This window comes from Phaenicophaeus curvirostris, chromosome 26 (genome assembly GCF_032191515.1).
Source record: "Phaenicophaeus curvirostris isolate KB17595 chromosome 26, BPBGC_Pcur_1.0, whole genome shotgun sequence".
Classification (NCBI taxonomy): Eukaryota; Metazoa; Chordata; class Aves; order Cuculiformes; family Cuculidae; genus Phaenicophaeus; species Phaenicophaeus curvirostris.
The window spans coordinates 7,438,106-7,456,396 of NC_091417.1; positions in this window are offsets into that span (position 1 = coordinate 7,438,106).

Here is an 18,291-nt window from a genome sequence, read left to right on the forward strand (position 1 = left end):
CCTTTCCCTGACCTCTGACCCCTGACCCCTCACCCTGACCCCGACCCTGACCCCTAACACCTGAACATCACTCTGACCCCTGACCCTGAACCCTTACCCATGACCACCAAACGCTGAACCCTGACCGTGACCCTTACCCCTGACCTCTGAGCCCTGACACCTGACCTCTGATGGCTGACCTCTGACCTCTAACCCTGACCCCTTACCCTGACCCATGACCCCCGACCCCGACCTCTGACCCCTGGCCCTGACCCCTGACCTCTGACCTCTGACCCCTGAACCTGACCTCTGACAACTGACTCCTGACGCAGACCCTTGACACTGAACCCTGACACATGACCCCTGACCCCTGACCGCTGACCCTTGACCCTGACCTCTGACCCCTGACCCATGACCTCTGACCCCTGACCCTTACCCCTTACCCATGACCCTAACCTCTGACCCCTGACCTCTGACCTCTGAACCCTTACCCTGACTTCTGACCTCTGAACCCTTACCCTGCTCTCTGAAACCTGACTTATGACCCATGACCCCTGACCTATGACCTCTGACCCCCGACCCCTGACCCCTGACCTCTGAACCCTGAACCCTTACCCTGTGCACTGAACCCTGACCTATGACCCATGACCCCAACCCCTGACCCCTGACCCTTGGCCCTGACCTCTGACCCCTGACCCATGACCTCTGACCCCTGACACCTGACCTCTGAACCCTGACCCCGATCTCTGAACCCTGACCTATGACCCATGACCCATGACCCCTGACCTCTTACCCCTGACCCATGACCCCTGACCCCTGACCTCTGACCTCCGACCCCTGACACCTGACCTCTGACCCCTTACCCATGACCCCTGAACCCTGACCCCTGTCCTCTGACATCTGAACCCCGACCCCGCCCTGTGACCCATGATCCCTGACCTCTGACCCCTGACCTCTGAAACCTGACACTTGACCTCTGACCTCTGACCTCTGACCCCTGACCTCTGACCTCTGACCCCTGACACCTGACCTCTGAACCCTGACCCCGACTTCTGAACCCTGACTTATGACCCATGACCCCTGACCTATGACCTCTGACCCCTGACACCTGAACCCTTACCTCTGACATCTAACACTGACCCCTGACCCTGACCCATGACCCCCGACCCCTGACCTCTAACCCCTGGCCATGACCCCTTAACTCTGACATATGAACCCTGACCCCTGACCCATGACACCGACCCCTGACCTCTGACCTCCGAGCCCTGACACCTGACCTCTGGCCCCTGACACCTGACCTATGACCTTGATCCCTCAACCCCTGACCCCGACCTCTGAACCCTGACCTCTGACCCTTGACTCTGACCCCTGACCCTTACCCTGACCCCTTACCCATGACCCCCGAGCCTTGACCCCTGACCTCTGACGTCTGAACCCTTACCCTGACCTCTGACCTCTGAACCCTGACCTCTGAAACCTGAAGCATGACGCCCTGACCCCTGACCCTGACCCCTTACCCATGACCCCGACCCATGACCCCTGTCCTCTGACCTCTGTACCCTGACCCCGACCTGTGACCCATGATACCTGACCTCTGACCCCTGACCCTGACATCTGAACACTGACCCCGACCTCTGAACACCGACCTATGTCACATGACCCCTGACATATGACCTCTGACCCCCGACCTCTGACTTCTGACCCCCGACCTCTGACCTCTAACCCTGACCACTGACCCTGACCCATGACCCCCGAAACCTGATCTCTGACCCCTGGCCCTGACCCCGATCTCTGACCCCTGACCCCTGACCTCTGACCCCGACCCTGACTTATAAAACCTGACCCCTGACCCCCTTACCTCTGACCTCTGAACCCTGACCCATGACCCTGACCTCTGACCCCTGGCCCTGACCCCTGACCACTGACCCATGACCCCTGACCCCTGACCCCTGACCTCTGACCCCTGACCCTGACCTATGAAACCTGACCCCTGACCCCCTTAACTCTGACCTCTGAACCCTGACCTCTGAACCCTGACCCATGACCCCGACCCCTGACCCCTGACCCTGACCCCTTACCCATGACCCCTGACCCCTGTCCTCTGACATCTGAACCCCGACCCCGGCCTGTGACCCATGATCCCTGACCTCTGACCCCTGACCCTGAACTCTTAACCCTGACACTTGACCTCTGACCCCTGACCTCTGACCTCTGACCCCTGACACCTGACCTCTGAACCCTGACCTATGACCCATGACCCCTGACCTATGAACTATGACCCCTGACCCATGAACTCTGACCCCTGGCCCTGACCTCTGACCCCTTTCCCTGACCTCTGAACCCTAGCCCTGGCCCCTGACATCTGACCCTGACCCATGACCGCTGACACCTGACACTTGACCCCGACCTCTGACCCCCGACCCCTGACCTCTGACCACTGGCCCTGACCCGTGACCTCTGACCCCTGTCCCATGACCCCTCACCACTGATCTCTGACCTCCGAACCCTCACACCTGACCTCTAACCCCTGACCCTGACCTATGACCCTAACCCCTGACGCCTGACCTCTGACCTGTGAACCTTGACCTCTGACCCCTGACCCATGACCACTGACCCCTGACCCTGACCCCTTAAACATGACCCCTTACCTCTGACCTCTGAACCCTTACCCTGACCTCTGACCTTTGACCTCTTACCTTGACCTCTGAACCCTGACCTATGACCCATGACCCCTGACCTATGACCTCTGACCCCTGACCCTAACCCCTTAACTATGACCTCCGACCCCTGACCTCTGAACCCTTACCCTGACCCCTGACCCCGACCCTTACCCCTAACCCCTGAACATCACCCTGACCCCTTACCTCTGACCCTTTTCCCTGACCTCTGACCCTGAGCTCTGACCCCTGACCTCTGATACTGACCCCTTACCCATGACCCCCTACACTGACCCCTGACCCCTGACCTCTGACCTCTGAACCCTTACCCTTACCCTGACCTCTGACCCCTGACCCCTGATCCCTCACCCTGACCCCTGACCCCGACACTGACCCCTAACCCCTGAACATCACCCTGACCCCTTACCTCTGACCCTTTTCTCTGACCTCTGACCCTGAGCTCTGACCCCTGACCTCTGACCCCAGACCCCCGACCACTGACCCCTGACCCCCTGACACCTGACCCCGTACCTCTGACCCTGATCTGTGACCCCTGAACTCTGACCCCTGACCTCTGACCCTGACCCCTTACCCATGACCCCGACCCCTGACCCATGACCTCTGACCTCTGAACCTTTACCCTGACCTATGACCCCTGACCCCTTACCCCTCACCCTGACCCCGACCCTGACCCCTAACCCCTAACCCCTAACCCCTAACCCCTGAACATCACCCTGAACCCTGACCTCTGACCCCTGACTCCTGACCCTGACCCTGACCCTTGATAATGGCCCCTGACCCCTCACCCTGACACCTGACCCTGACCCGTAACCCCTGACCGTGACCCTGGCCCCTGACCCCTGAACCTGACCCCTCACACTGACCCTGACCCCTGACCCTGATCCCTGACACTGACCCTAACCCCTGACCCCTGACCCGCTGACCCCTGACCTCTGACCCCTGACCTCTGACCCCTGACCCATGACCCCTGAGACCTGACCCCTGAACCTTGACTCTGACCTCTGACCCCTGACCCTGACCCCTGACCCAGACCTCTGACCCCTGACTCCTGACCCTGACCCCTGACCCTGACACCTGACCCCTGACATCTGACCCTGTCCCCTGACCTCTGACCTCTGAGCCTGAGTTCTTACCCCTGACCTCTGACCCCTGACCCTGACCTCTGACCCCTGACTCCTGACCCTGACCCCCTGACCTCTGACCTCTGACCCTTGACTCTGACACCTGACCCATGACCCCTGACCTCTGACCCCTGACCCTGACCCCTTACCCATGAACCCCAACCCCTGACCCCTGACCCTGACCCTTACTCCCTGACCTATGACCCCTGACCTATGACCTCTGACCCCTTACCTCTGAACCCTGACCCTGACTTCTGACTCATGATCCCTGACACTTGACCTCTTACCTCTGACCTCTGACCCTGAGCTCTGAACCCTGACCCTGACCTCTGACCTCTGACACCTGACCTCTGAATCGTGACCCCGACCTCTGAACCCTGACCTATGACCCATGACCCCTGACATATGACTTCTGACCCCTGACCCCCGACCTCTGACCTCTAACCCTTACCTCTGACCCTGACCGATGACCCCCGACCCCTGACCTCTGACCTTTGGCCCTGACCCCTCACCCCTGACCCCTGACACCTGACCTCTGACCCCTGACCCCTGACCTATGACTCTGACCCCTGACCCCCTGACCCCTGACCCCTTATCCATGAACCCCGACCCCTGACCCCTGACCTCTGAACCGTTACCCTGACCTCTGACCACTGACCCCTCACCCTGACCCCGACCCTGACCCCAACCCCTGAATATCACCCTGACCCCTGACCCCTGACACTGACCCCTGACCCTGACCCTTACCCCCTGACCTCTGATCTCTGACCCTGAGCTCTGACCCCTGACCTATGACATATGACCCCGACCCCTGACCTCTGACCCCTGACCACTGACATCTGAAGCATGACCAATGATCCCTGACCTCTGACCCCTGACACCTGACCTCTGTCCCCGACCTCTGAACCCTTACCCCAACCTCTGACCCCTGACCTCTGACCCTTGAATCTGACCCTTGACCCCTGACCCTTTACCGCTTACCCATGTCCCCCAAACCTGACCCCTGACCTCTGACCTCTGAACCCTTACACTGACCTCTGACCCCTGACCCCTCATCCTTACCCCGACCCTGACCCCTAACCCCTGAACATCACCTTGACCACTGACCCCTGACCCCTGACCCTAAGCCCTGACCCCCTGACCCCTGACCTCTGACCCCTGACCCCTGAACTCTGACCCATGACCCCTGACCCTTGACTCTGACTCCTGACCCTGACCCCTGACACAGACCTCTGACCCCTTACTCCTGACCCTGACCCCTGACCCCCTGACCCCTGACCTCTGACCCTGTCCCCTGACCTCTGACCTCTGAGCCTTAGCTCTTACCTCTGACCCCTGACCCTGACCTCTGACCCCTGACTCCTGACCCTGACCCCTGACTCCTGACCCTGACCCATGGCCCCTGACCCCTTACCCATGACCCCCGACCCCTGACCCCTGACCCTAAGCCCTGACCCCCTGACCCCTGACCTCTGACCCCTGACCCCTGAACTCTGACCCATGACCCCTGACCCTTGACTCTGACTCCTGACCCTGACCCCTGACACAGACCTCTGACCCCTTACTCCTGACCCTGACCCCTGACCCCCTGACCCCTGACCCTGTCCCCTGACCTCTGACCTCTGAGCCTTAGCTCTTACCTCTGACCCCTGACCCTGACCTCTGACCCCTGACTCCTGACCCTGACCCCTGACTCCTGACCCTGACCCATGGCCCCTGACCCCTTACCCATGACCCCCGACCCCTGACCCATGACCTCTGACCTCTGAACCCTTACCCTGACCTCTGAACCCTTACCCCGACCTCTGACCTCTGAACCCTTACCCTGACCTCTGACCTCTTCTTCGAACTTCTTTCACATTTTCCGACAATCTTTGAACACCTCTGAACTTCTTCGACCTTTTCCGTAATTCTGCGAAATTCTCCGCCTTTCTCCAACCTCTTTTGACATTCTCCAACCTTCTTTGAACTTCTCCGACATTCTCCGATGTTCTTTGACCTTCTCCGATCTTCTTTGATCTTGTCAGACCTTCTTTGACCTTCTCCAAACTTCTCCGACCTCTCCAACCTTCTTTGACTTTCTCCGAACTTCTTTGACCTTCTCCAAACTTCTTTGACATTCTCCAACCTTCTATGAACTTCTTTGATCTTCTCTGACCTATTCTGACCTTCTCCACCCTTCTTTGACCTTCTCTGACCTTCTTCGAACTTCTCTGACCTTCCTGGAATTTCTCCGGCCTTCTCCAACTTGCTTTCACCTTTTCCGACCTTCTCCGACCTTCTTTGACCTTCTCTGATTTTCTCCGACCATCTTTGACCTTCTCCGAACTTCTCCAATCTTCTCTGACCATCTTTATACTTCTCCAACTTTCATTGACCTTCTATGACTTTCTCTGACCATCTTTGACCTTCTCCAAACTTCTCCTAATCCTTCGTCCTTCTGCGACCTTCTCCAAACCTCTCCAACCTTCTCCACCCTTCTTTGACATTCTCTGAACTTCTCTGACCTTCTTTTACTTTCTCCAGCCTTCTTTGACCTTCTCCGGCCTTCTTTCAGCTTCTCCGGCCTTCTTTTAACTTATCTGAACTTCTCCGACCTTCTTTGACTTCTCCCACCTTCTTTGACCTTCTTCGAACTTCTCTGAACTTCTTCAACCTTCTTTGACCTTCTCTGAACTTCTCTGACTTTCTTTGACCTTCTCCGATCTTCTCCAACCATCTTTATCTTTCTCCGAGCTTCTCCGACCTTCTCCATGCTTTTTTTACCTTCTCCAACCTTCTCCAAACTTCTTTTACTTTCTCCAACCTTCTCCACACTTTTTTGACATTCTCTGACCTTCTTCAAAATTCTTTTACCTTCTCCGACCATCTTTTACCTTCTTCGACCTTCTCCGATCTTCTCCAAACATCTTTATGTTTCTCCGACCCTCTTTGACCTTCTCTGACCACCTTTGAACTTCTCCGAACTTCACTGAACTTCTCCGACCTTCTCCACCCTTCTTTGACCTTCTCCAACCTTCTTTGACCTTCTCTGACCTTCTCCGATCTTCTCTAACCGTCTTTATCTTTCTCCAACCTTCTTAGACCTTCTTAGAACTTCTCCAACCAACTGCGACTTTCTCCAAACTTCTTTTACTTTCTCCGACCTTCTCCACGCTTTTTTGACCTTCTCCAACCTTCTCCCAACTTCTCTGACATTCTCCAACCTTCTTCAAAATTCTTTGACCTTCTCCGAACTTCTCCAACCGTCTTTATTTTTCTCCAACCTTTTTTGACTTTCTCTGAGCTTCTTTGAACTTCTCCGAAATTCTCTGACCTTCTCTGAACTACTTTGAAATTCTCCAACCACCTTTGACCTTCTCTGACCTTCTTTGAACTTCTCCAAGCTTCTTTGACATTCTCTGACCTTCTCCGACCTAATCTGACCTTCTCTGACCTACTCTTAACTTCTCCGACCTTCTCCGAAATTCTTTGAACTTCTTTTAACTTCTCCAACCTTCTCTGAAATTCTTTGCCCTTCTCCGAAATTCTTTGCCCTTCTCCAAAATTCTTTGCCCTTCTCCAAAATTCTTTGCCCTTCTCCAAAATTCTTTGCCCTTCTCCGACCTTCTTCGCCCTTCATTTCCCTTGTCCGACCTTCTTTGTTGACCTTGTAGTTGTAGAGAGCAATGAGATCTCCCCTCAGCCTCTACTTCTCCAGGCTAAACAACCCCAGCTCTCTGAGCCATTTCTCATAAGGTCATGTGTGTACATAAAAAAGAGCTGACTTGTTTTAGAGGATCTAGGAGCCCTACAGACAGACAGAGGATTATTCAAAAGAGCAAGGACTAGCACAAAAATTCAGAAATAGCAAGAGATGAAAAGGGGAGTGTCAAGATACAGAGTGAATGGAAAAAATAGAACAGCAACAGTGAGCAATACAAAGGGATAGAGAAAGAAAGAGAGATAGAAAGAGAAAGACAAGCAAGGCATTTGCAGGTGCAGAGAAAGAACAAACTACAAGGATCAAGCCAGTGAAATTGTGGGGGAACAGAATGAGGAACGCAGATTGGGACAAAGATGGAAAAGGAAAAAAAAAGTATGGGCAGAGAACAGATACTGAAGACTGGGGAGTGGGGGGAAGAGAGAGAAAAGAGCACAGAAAAATTAAAGAGTAGGGGTATAGGGATACCTGGGAACAGGAATTGTAGCAGCACGATAAATGAAAGGAACCAAAAAGTCCAGCTCTAAAATGTTTGTTACCTAGTCCCATCACTGTCACAACTAGCAATGTTGCAGTGACAGCACGCATACTGTTATTTCTTGTAAGGATGCTTTCAGACATGTAGTAGTGTTATTCTAGCTGAGAATGTAAGGCAGAGTTAATAAAACACAGCTCCTCCTCAGGCACTCTTTATACCTGTGAGGGCTTCACCACACCCCAGTCACAGGTGGTGGGCGGGAAGGCCCAGGGGGTATATAAGCCACAGGCCTTGCCTCTGGAGGTCATTTAGGTTGTGGTTTATCCTTGAGATTAGAGTTTTGCTGCTGTTTCCATTCATTGTAGCTTTTTAGGCAGATTAAGCTAGTTGGGTAAGTGGTGGTTTTTGGCTTTTTTAGTTTTTTTTTTTCTTTTTGTTCTTCTAAAGAAGCAGAGGCATCTGTTGGAGGTATGAGCTTTGGAAGAGTCCAGGCGAAGCAGCACATACAGGTGTAACTATGGGGCTTTTTCGTCAGTTATTTTTGATTGGGTGTTGGAGGGGGCAAGATGTTTTTGATTTCCTTCTTTTTTTTTTTTTTCTGGGTGCTTTGCCTCAAGTTTTTGGTTATGGGATGATTTGTTGTTGTTCCTCATTCTGTGTGGCATAATGTGTTGGCCCTAGGGGCTCTGCAGTTTGTAATGGGCACCTCGTGGGTGATAATAATCTGGAATGAAGTTTGTTGGCCTAGGGTAGGAAGTAGAGTCTGTGGGTTGGTGGAAGATAGAAGGGGCCAGGGGAGCCCTGGGAAGGGCTCAGGAGCACAGCTCCCAAGGAACAGCAACACAGAAGGGTCAGGGGGGTTAAAATATAGGGCAGGTGCTGTTAAGAAGGAGCAGGGTTCCTTCTCTGATACTTCAGGGGTAGAAAAGGGCTTTAATGGTTTGGGGAAAGGGAGATGGGTTCGTCAGTCTTTCTTGGGTCAGTTTGGTGGTCAGATGCAAGTGCCGTTCAGGTGTCTGTTGTTCTAGTCTCTCTGTAGCCAATGAGGTAATGATGAGGTTGAGACACAAGTTGAAAATTATTAGTTACCCTAAGTAATGTCATCTCTAGGGCTTAGAGATCTCTGCTCCCTTATACCTTTTACTTATTGTGTTCCTCAACTAACTTCTTTGCGTGCATCCTGTCTCCATCCATCTGAATGTCCAGAGAAGAGTAATGTAGCTGGTGAGGGGGCTGGTGAACAAGCCTTATGAGGCGTGGCTGAGAGAGCTGGGGGTGTTTAGCCTGGAGAAGAGGAGGGTGAGGGGAGACCTCATTGCTCTCTGCAACTACCTGAAAGGAGGTTGTGGAGGGGAGGGAGCTGGCCTCTTCTCCTAAGAGACAGGGGACAGGACAAGAGGGAATAGCCTCAAGCTCTGCCAGGGAAGCTTCAGGCAGTACATCAGGAAAAAATATTTCACTGGAAGGGTTATTGGGAATGGGCAAAGGCTGCCCAAGGAGGTGGTAGAGTCACCTTCCCTGGAGATGTTTAAAGGATGGGTGGATGAGATGGTGAGGGGCATTGTTTAGTGATTGATAGGAATGTTTGGACTCAATGATCCAATGGGTCTTTTCCAACCTGGTGATCCTATGAATATCAGAGACCTTGCTACTTAAAGTTATGGACTCACTGCTTATCTACAGTGCAGGATTCTGCCGCTTGTTTCCCTTGCATTTCTCAGGGAAGAGATTGGACATTGTTTTGGCTCGTAACAGTTAGCAGCTGAGCAACTCTTTTTCATCTGGTCTGTGGGCACACAAGCTTCCCTTATTTAGTAGAGTTTTGGATTTTTCCTGAACTTGCCAGTGAGGTTTGCCCTGTTATTGCTTACAGCGGTTGTTACCTTGTCCCTGTTATCCATTGTGGTTTTTTACGGTCATTGAGTTTCCAATTTAGGTCTTAGAGTAGTCAATCCCACTGTTGCGAGTTTTTCATTGGCTGACTGCCTCTGTAATTCCAGTCTCCATTGCTGTGTGGTGAGTGTCCTGTGTTTTTAGGTCTTCTGTGTTAATAATCTTTACTGGGTTTTGATAAGAATATTTTTTTCAAGTTCTTCTTGTTCACTCCTACGACTAAAGTTTGGTTCCTTCCTAAAATGTGGATTTCCGTGGCTCATCTTTCTTTTGTCCTGGGTATCACCACTACTGGTCCTACAACTTAAGTGGTGAGGAGGAGAGGAGAGGTAAGCAGAGGGCACAGAATATTGGGGTGCTGGTGAGGTAGTCAGGCTTATTCTCATCATTGTGGGGCTGATGGTGAGGAGGAAGTTGAGTATGTCTAGAAGAGCAAAGTGTTCTTTGGCAACATAGTATTTACTTTTGGTTTGGCAGGCACTGTGTGGGCCACCTTGGGAATGGGAAGAGCATTTGAGATGAGCTGGGTAGTAGGGAGAAGGAGCATGGGGCAGACTTCTCACAGGTGTGAGAGTAATTCTCTGAATTTAATTACCCTGAGTGATAACAGCTGCAGCATCTGACAGAAGAACTGCTGTGGAGCAAGTGAGTGGAAGAACATGGCAGTTAGGCAGAACAAGTTGTCATGTAAGGTGCTGACATTGATCAGTGCAATGCTGGCTGTTGGAGCTATTTTAGTTTTCTTGTAGATTGCAAAGTGGATCCTGGCAACTGTAGGATCATTCCAGGAAGCTGATGTTCTTGGAGTTTTTTTCTCCTGAGGAAGCCTTCTGGTGGTCTGAAAGCTAAGTTGAGGGATGGGGGCAGGGGTGGTGTATGACAGAGGGGAGAAGGCTGGGGATGGCAGGGAGGGGTTTTAAAAGTAGCCTAGGGGAGAGGGCTGTGCGGGAAGTGTCCCCTTTGGGCAGGAAGAGCTGGAGGGTGTTACTTCTCAGCCCAAAGCTAGCACATTCCAGGCAGGGCTGTTCCAGCTTGTCTGTGCCGTGTGCTTTATATTCTGTTTCTCTTTTACGTTTCTTAAGCCTTGATGTCCCCTTTGCTTTAAAGGAATGCAGCATATGACTTGAGCAGCATCTCGAGGGTCTTGAATGCCTGTACTCATGGGTACAATACCAATTAGGCACTGTTCTTCTTGCATCATAACCTAAGCATGGATTGGCTTCATGTTTTCAAAGTTTCTAGTCAGCCATCTTTTCCCATGGCCTCGCAGCCTGTGTTGGTGGCCACAATCGTTAGTCATATGTTTTCAAGGATCCCTGTTGACCTGAGACTTCTTCCATGCCTTTAGTGCCTTTAGTCATTTAAAAGGTGATCCTTTCACGTACATCCTCCTGGTTTTGGCCACATCCCGTTGTAATGAGGGATCCTTTACAGCATGCCGGACATGCCTCGAGCACCATATCTAGGGTCCTGAATGCTCGTACTCATCAATGCACTGTTGATTGGGCACTGCTTTTCTTGCATCGTGCTCCTGAAGCCGGGATCGTTCTCGTGTTTTGGCACTGTGTTTTTCTGTTCATTTTTCTTGCAGATGCTGAAGAGGAACGCAGTGACTTCAGGATTATTTCTGTTAGCTGATGTGATTTGAGCTGCTTTGTCCAAGGACAGCTTCATTCGTGGCCCTCTGAAAGCTAAGTTGAGAGACCGGAGTTGGGAAGCGGGAGGTGGGATGGGGCTAGTAGGGAGGGGTTTGGAAGGTAGCCTAGGCTGTGCAGGGAGAGTCCTCTTTGGGCAGGTGAAGGCAGAGGGGTCTACTTCTCAGCCCAAACCCTGTATGGGCAGGGCAGTTCCAGCCTGTATCTGTTGTTGTCTAGTTTGTGTAGTCACCGTGCCATGTCTGAAATTTTCTGCAGGTCTTGATGTCATCTTTTGTGCTCAGGGCATCGCAGGCATGCCTTGGGCGCCATGTCTAGGGTCCCAAATGCTTGTACTCATCAAGGCAGTGTCAACGGAGCACTGCTTTTCTTTCTTCACATTTCTAAAGTGTGGATCGCTCTTGTGTTTTGGAAGCATCTGGTCAGTCGTCTTCTGCTGCAGCCTTACAGCCTGCCTCGCCATCCGGGATAGTTAGTCTTCTGTTTTGCTGGATCCCTGTTCTGGGACTTGTTCCATCCATCCTCTGCATCTTTAGGTCTTTAAAAGGGTTTCTTGCCCGTTCATCTTGCCAGTTGTGGCACCATCTCTTTGGAACCATGCACGGTTCTTCGCTTTTCCAGGGCTACTGTAGGTTGTTCCTTGGAGCCCTGTCCATTGCCTTGCCCATTGGCATGCGTGGTCCAGGAGTCCTCCTTGTTGCCGCGACTTTTCTTTTGTTCCAGGTTCCTGACGTCGGTCTTGTGTATTGGTGTTCTGTGTGTGTTTGTGTCTGGTTGGAGCTGCTCTGCCAGGTGCGTAGAGGAGGCGATAAGCATCAGCAGGGGTATAGTGGACCGATTGTGTGCTTAATGTTTTGACGTGCCTAGACATTGCGGTCTAGGGGCATCTCTTATTTGCAGAACTAGCAGCCCTAGGTGTGGCGGGTGAGGAGGGTAGTTTCTGCTTGTCTCTGGAGCCACAGAGGGGGTGACCAAAACTGCATGGGAGCAGCCAGTGGAGCAGTAGCGAAGGGGTTTGAATGTCAAGGGAGCGGCAATTTATGTTTGGGTTTGGTTGTGGACTAGCTTTGCTTGGCTGTAATGTGCAGGAGAGTCTTGGAATTCTTAGGGCGTTGCTGAGCGTCAGGGTGACTTCTTTGCTGTTGTGTTTTTCAGACGTAGCGGGCTGACCTGTGTGCCGAGGGGCACGGATGGAGTTGTGTGCAGTTAGTGTGCCATAGTGAGGTGAGTTGGCTGTGGTGTTGGTAGGGAAATGTAACCGTGGCTGTATGATCAGTTACCGTGTGTTGGTTTTGTTCAATGAAGTTACAATCATCCTTGCTGTTTGTATATTCCAGGTGGAGCTCAAGCCTCAACACAACCACAGAAGATGAGGCAAGCCGGGCATCTGAGCAGTCAAGGTAATGCAGTGGAGATAGGTGTTGCTTGGGGCAGCCTGTGCTTTAGTGTAGTACAAAAGCATGCTTTTTCTGTGGCAGGTGCCAAATGCAGCCTCAGAGGGGTGAAGCTTCTTGCTGATGTGTGGTCTGAGAGGTGAGGAGGTTGTTGTTCAAATAGGTGTGTTAGAGCCCTGTAGTACGCAGCAACTCCATTGAGCATTGGCCTTTGGTTTTGTAGATGCTGTGTGGTCCGCTTTTAGAATGCAAAGAGCAGTTGAGGTGAACAGGGGAGTAGAGAGATGGAGCACGGGACTGATTTCTCAGAAGCACAATAGTAAATTTTCCGTCTGTCTACCTGAAGTGCCCCAGGTGATGATGACTGCAGCATCCAATGTTTGAATTGGCATCAAATAGGTGAGCAGAATGCCTTGGCAGTTTTGCAGTGGGTGTAGTACAAGATGTTGGCAGTGAGCAGTGTGATGATGACTTGGCACTGTGTTTTCTGTATGTTTTTGTTTTGGTTTTTTATGCAGATTATTGTCCAGGACAATGTGAGAGTGCAGGATTTTTCCAGTTAGTTGATGCAGTTTGGGTTTTTTCTGCCAAGGATATCTTCAGGCCCTCGGTCCTCAGAAAGTTAAGGGGGCTGTGGTTTTGGTCCGGGAAGAGGGCAGAATGTTGAGAATGGCAGGGAAGGGATTTAGCCTAGGGTAGAGGGTTGTGCAGGAAGAGTGCACCTTGTTACACGTTTGGAGAGGGGTTTAATTTTCAGCCCCAAGCTAGCGTGTACCAGGCAGGGCAGTTCCAGCCTATATCTGTCTTGTTGTTTAGATTGTGTAGACTCTGCTGTGTCTTAAATCTTCTGCAGGTCTTGATGCCATCTTTGCATTTGGTCCACGTGTCATCTCTAGACTCTTGGATGTCTGTTCTTAGTAAGGTGCTGATCAGGCGCTGCTTTTCTTGCATTCTGATCTTCATGTACAGATCGGTCTTGCATTTTGGCAATTTCTGGTCAGTTGCCTATTGCGTAGGCATCACAGGACACGTTAGCATCCTCAGCCCTTATTGTTCCATTTTCTTAAATCCCTGTTCTGGCACTTCCTCCATACATACTGTTTTGAGGTCTTTAAGAAGGGCTCACCCTTGCATCCTTCTAGTTGTGGCTGTGGCTCTTAAAGGGGCCATAGTCTTCCATTTTTCAAGGGCTGACATAATCTTTCTTGCAGCTCCCTACATCTTGTTGCCCAATGCCAGCCCTCTTTTGAGAGTCATTCTTACCAAGTTTCCTTTTTGTTTCTGCATCCTGTCATTGGTTTTCTGTGCAGAGTCAGTCTGTGCACGTTTGAATCTGGCTGGAGCTGCTCTGCCTGAGCTAAAGAAACGGTAGTTAGCAGAAGAATAGCAGTGAAATTCGATCTTTAGATATACCCGTCTAGTTAGGCTTTGAAGGGCGAGGTGATACGGTGCATTCCAGAGCAAGTAGCCATAGATACATGGGGTGAGGAGAATCATTTTTGGTCAGTTATGCAGCCACAGAGGGAATGACCAAAGCCATCTCAGATCTGACGTTGGAGTGTCGGTAGAGCAGTTTAAATTCTTGGGGCAATAAATCTGGTGTGTATGGTTGTTAAGATTTGATTTTATCTTTTTTTTTCTGCCTGGCTGTTGTGTGAAGAAGGGTTGGTATTCCTGAATCAAAACAGTGTGTGGAATTGTTTAGTTACTATCGAGTCTGGGGGTAAGTTATTGAATGTTGAGTTCTACAGGTGCAGAGGCATCGGGTCTGGCAGCAAGGGGTGACAATTGAACTGGGGGTAGATTCCCATAGCCAGGTGGGTTGGCTGCCGAGTCAACAGTTAGATATGACTTGTACCTACATTACCTACAAACGCCAGCTAGTAATTTTGTTTGGGTTTTATTTTTTGTCTTTCAAGATGCAATGAGCATCGTTGTCATTTATGATGTTTTTGTCATCTGTGTCTATTGTGACATCATTGTTATATATGGTGTGTGTCGTGTGTGTCTATTTTGACATCATTGTCATTTTTAATGTCTGTGTCGTCTCTGTCATCATTCTCGTGTCTGTCTGTGTCGTCTGTCTCTATTGTGAAATCACTGTCATTTATAATGTCTGTGTTGTATGAGTTGTCATTTTCGTGTCTGTCTGTGCCTATTGTGACATCATTCTCATATATAGTGAGTGTCGTGAGTGTCGTGTGTGTCTATTTTGACATCGTCATTTATAATGTCTGTGTCGTCATTTTCGTGTCTGTCGTCTGTGTCGTCTGCATCTTTTGTGAAATCATTGTCATTTATAATGTCTGTGTGGCCATTTTCGTGTCTGTCGTCTGTCTATAGTGACATCATTGTCATTTATTATGTCTGTTTTGTCTGTCAATTGTGACATAGTTTCTTATAAAGTCTGTGTTGTCTGTGTATATTGTGACATCATTGTCACTTATAATGTCGGTGTCATCTGTTAATTGTGACACCATTGTCACTTATAATGTCTGTGTCGTCAGTTTATTGTGACATCATTGTCACCTATAATGTCTGTGTCGTCTGTGTCATCTGAGTCGTCAGTGTGGTCTGTGCCTATTGTGACATCATTTTCATTTATAATGTCTGTGTCGTGTGTGTCGTCTTTGACTACTGTGAAATCATTGTCATTTATAATGGTTTTGTCTTCTGTGTCGTTTCTGTCGTCTGTGTCTATAGTGACAATATTTTCGTTTATAATGTCTGTCTCTGTAGTAACATCATTTTCATTAATGTCTGTGTCGTTTGTGTCGTCTTTGTATATTGTGACATCATTGTCATTTATAATGTCTGTATTGTTTGTGTCTATTTTGACAACATTGTCATTTATAATGTCTGTGTTTTCTGTATTGTCTGTATCTACTTAGATACCATTTTCATTTATAATATCTGTGTCATCTGTGTCCATTGTGACATCGATATTTAAAAGTGTCTGTGTCGTCGGTGTCTATCGTGATATCATTTTCATTTATAATGTCAGTGTCTTCGGTGTCGTCTGTCTATTCTGACATCGTCATTTATCATGTTTTTGTCATCTGTCTCGTCTGTGTCGTCTGTGTGTATTGGGACATCATTGTCATTTATAATAACTCTGCCATCTGTGTCGTCACTGTCTATTAAGACATAATTGTAATTTATAATATCTGTGTCGTTTGTATTGTCGGAGTCTATTGTGAAATCATTGTCATTGATAATGTCTCTCTTGTCTTTTACAACTGTGTCGTCTGTGCTGTCTGTGTGTATTGTGACAGCCTTGTCATATATAATATCTTTTTCCTCTGTGTCTATTTTGACATCATTGTCATTTATAATGTCTGTGTTGTCTGTGTCATCTTTGTTTATTGTGACATCATTTTCATTTATAATATCTGTGTCGTCTGATTCATCGGTGTCGTCTGTCTTCTGTGTCTATTGTGACATCATTGTCATTAATAATGTCTGTATGGTCTGTGTCATCTGATTCTATTTTTACATAATTCTAATATATAATGTCTGTGTCATCTCTGTCGTTTGTATCATATTTGTCTATTGTGACTTCATTGTCATTTCTAAATTCTGTTTTCTGAGTTGTCTGTGACTATTGTGACATCATTTTCATTTATAGTGTCTGTGTTTTCTGTGTCTACTGTGACATCGTCATATATAATATCTGTGTGGTCTCTGTTGTCTGTGCCTATTGTGATATCATGGTAATTTTTAATGTCTGTGTCATCTGTGTCTATTGTGACATCACTGTAATTTATAATGGCTGTGTCGTCGGTGTCGTCTGTGTCTATTGTGAAGTCATTGTCTTTCATAATTTCGGTGTCGTCTGTGTCTATTGTGACATCATTTTCATTGATTATGTCTGTGTCGTCTTTGTCTATTGTGACATCTTATCATTTATAATATCTGTGTCGTTTGTATCGTCGGAATCTATTGTGAAATCCGTGTCATTTGTAATGTCTCTCTTGTCTTTTAAAACTGTGTTGTCTCTGCTGTGTCTATTGTGACATCATTATCATTTATAAAGTCTGTGTTGTATCTTTCGACTGTGTCGTCTGTGTCTATTGTGACATCATTGTCATTTGTAGTGTCTGTGTCATCTGTGTCGTCTGTCTCTATTTTCACATCATTTTCATTAATAATGTCTGTGTCATCTGTGTTGTCTGTGTCGGCTGTGTCGTCTTTGTCTATTGTGACATCTATGTTATTTATAATGACTGTATCATCTGTGTGTTCTTTCTCTATTGCGACATCATAGTCATTTATAATGTCTTTGTCATCTGTGCATTCTGTGTCTATTGTGACATCATTGTCATTAGGAATGTCTGTGGCGTCTTTGTCATGATAGTCTATGGTGACATCGTTGTCATTTAAAATGTCTGTGTCTATTGTGACATCATTTTCATTTTTAATATCTGTGTCCTCTGTGTTGTATGTGTCTGTTTTGACATCACTGTCATTCATGTCTCTGTCGTCTGTATTGTTTGTGTCTTCTGTGTCTATTGTGACATCATTTTCATTTATAACGTCTGTGTCATCTGAGTTATCTGTGTTGTCTGTGTCCTTTGTGTCGTCTCTGGCGTCCGTGTCTATTTTGAAATCCTTGTCATTTATAATGTCTGTGTCGTCTGTGTTTTCTCTGTATATTGTGACATCATTGTCATTAAAAATGTCTGTGTCGTCTGTATCATCTGTGTTTATTGTTACGTAATTGTCATCTATAATGTCTATGCCGTTTCTGTCGTCTGTGTATATTGTGACATCATTGTCCATTTTATGTGTGTCTTCATTGTCGTCTGTGTCTATTGTGACATAATATTTATTTATGTTGTCTGTTTCCTCTGTGTCTATTTTAACATCACTGTCATTTATAATGTCTGTGTCATCTCTGTCTATTTTGACATCATTGTAATTTATAATGTCTGGGTCGTCTGTGTCATCTTTGTTTATTGTGACATCTTTTTCATTTATAACATCTGTGTCGTCTGTGTATATTTTGACATCATTTTCGTTTATAAAATCTTTGTCGTCTGTGTTGTCATTTTCATCTGCTTTTATCGTGGTATCATTTTCATTTGTAACATCTATGTCCTCTGTGTCCTGTGTGTTGTCTGTGTTTATTTTGAAATCCATGTCATTTATAATGTCTGCGTCCTCTGTGACTTCTGTGTCTACTGTGACATCCATGTCACTTATAATGTCTGTGTTGTCTGTGTCTATTGTTACATAATTGTCATTCATAAGGTCTTTGCCGTCTCTGTCGTCTTTTTATATTGTGACATCATTGTCAGTTTTTACTGTGTCTTCTGTGTTGTCTGTGTCTATTGTGACATCATTGTCATTTATCATGTCTGTTTCGTCTGTGTCTGTTGTGACATCAT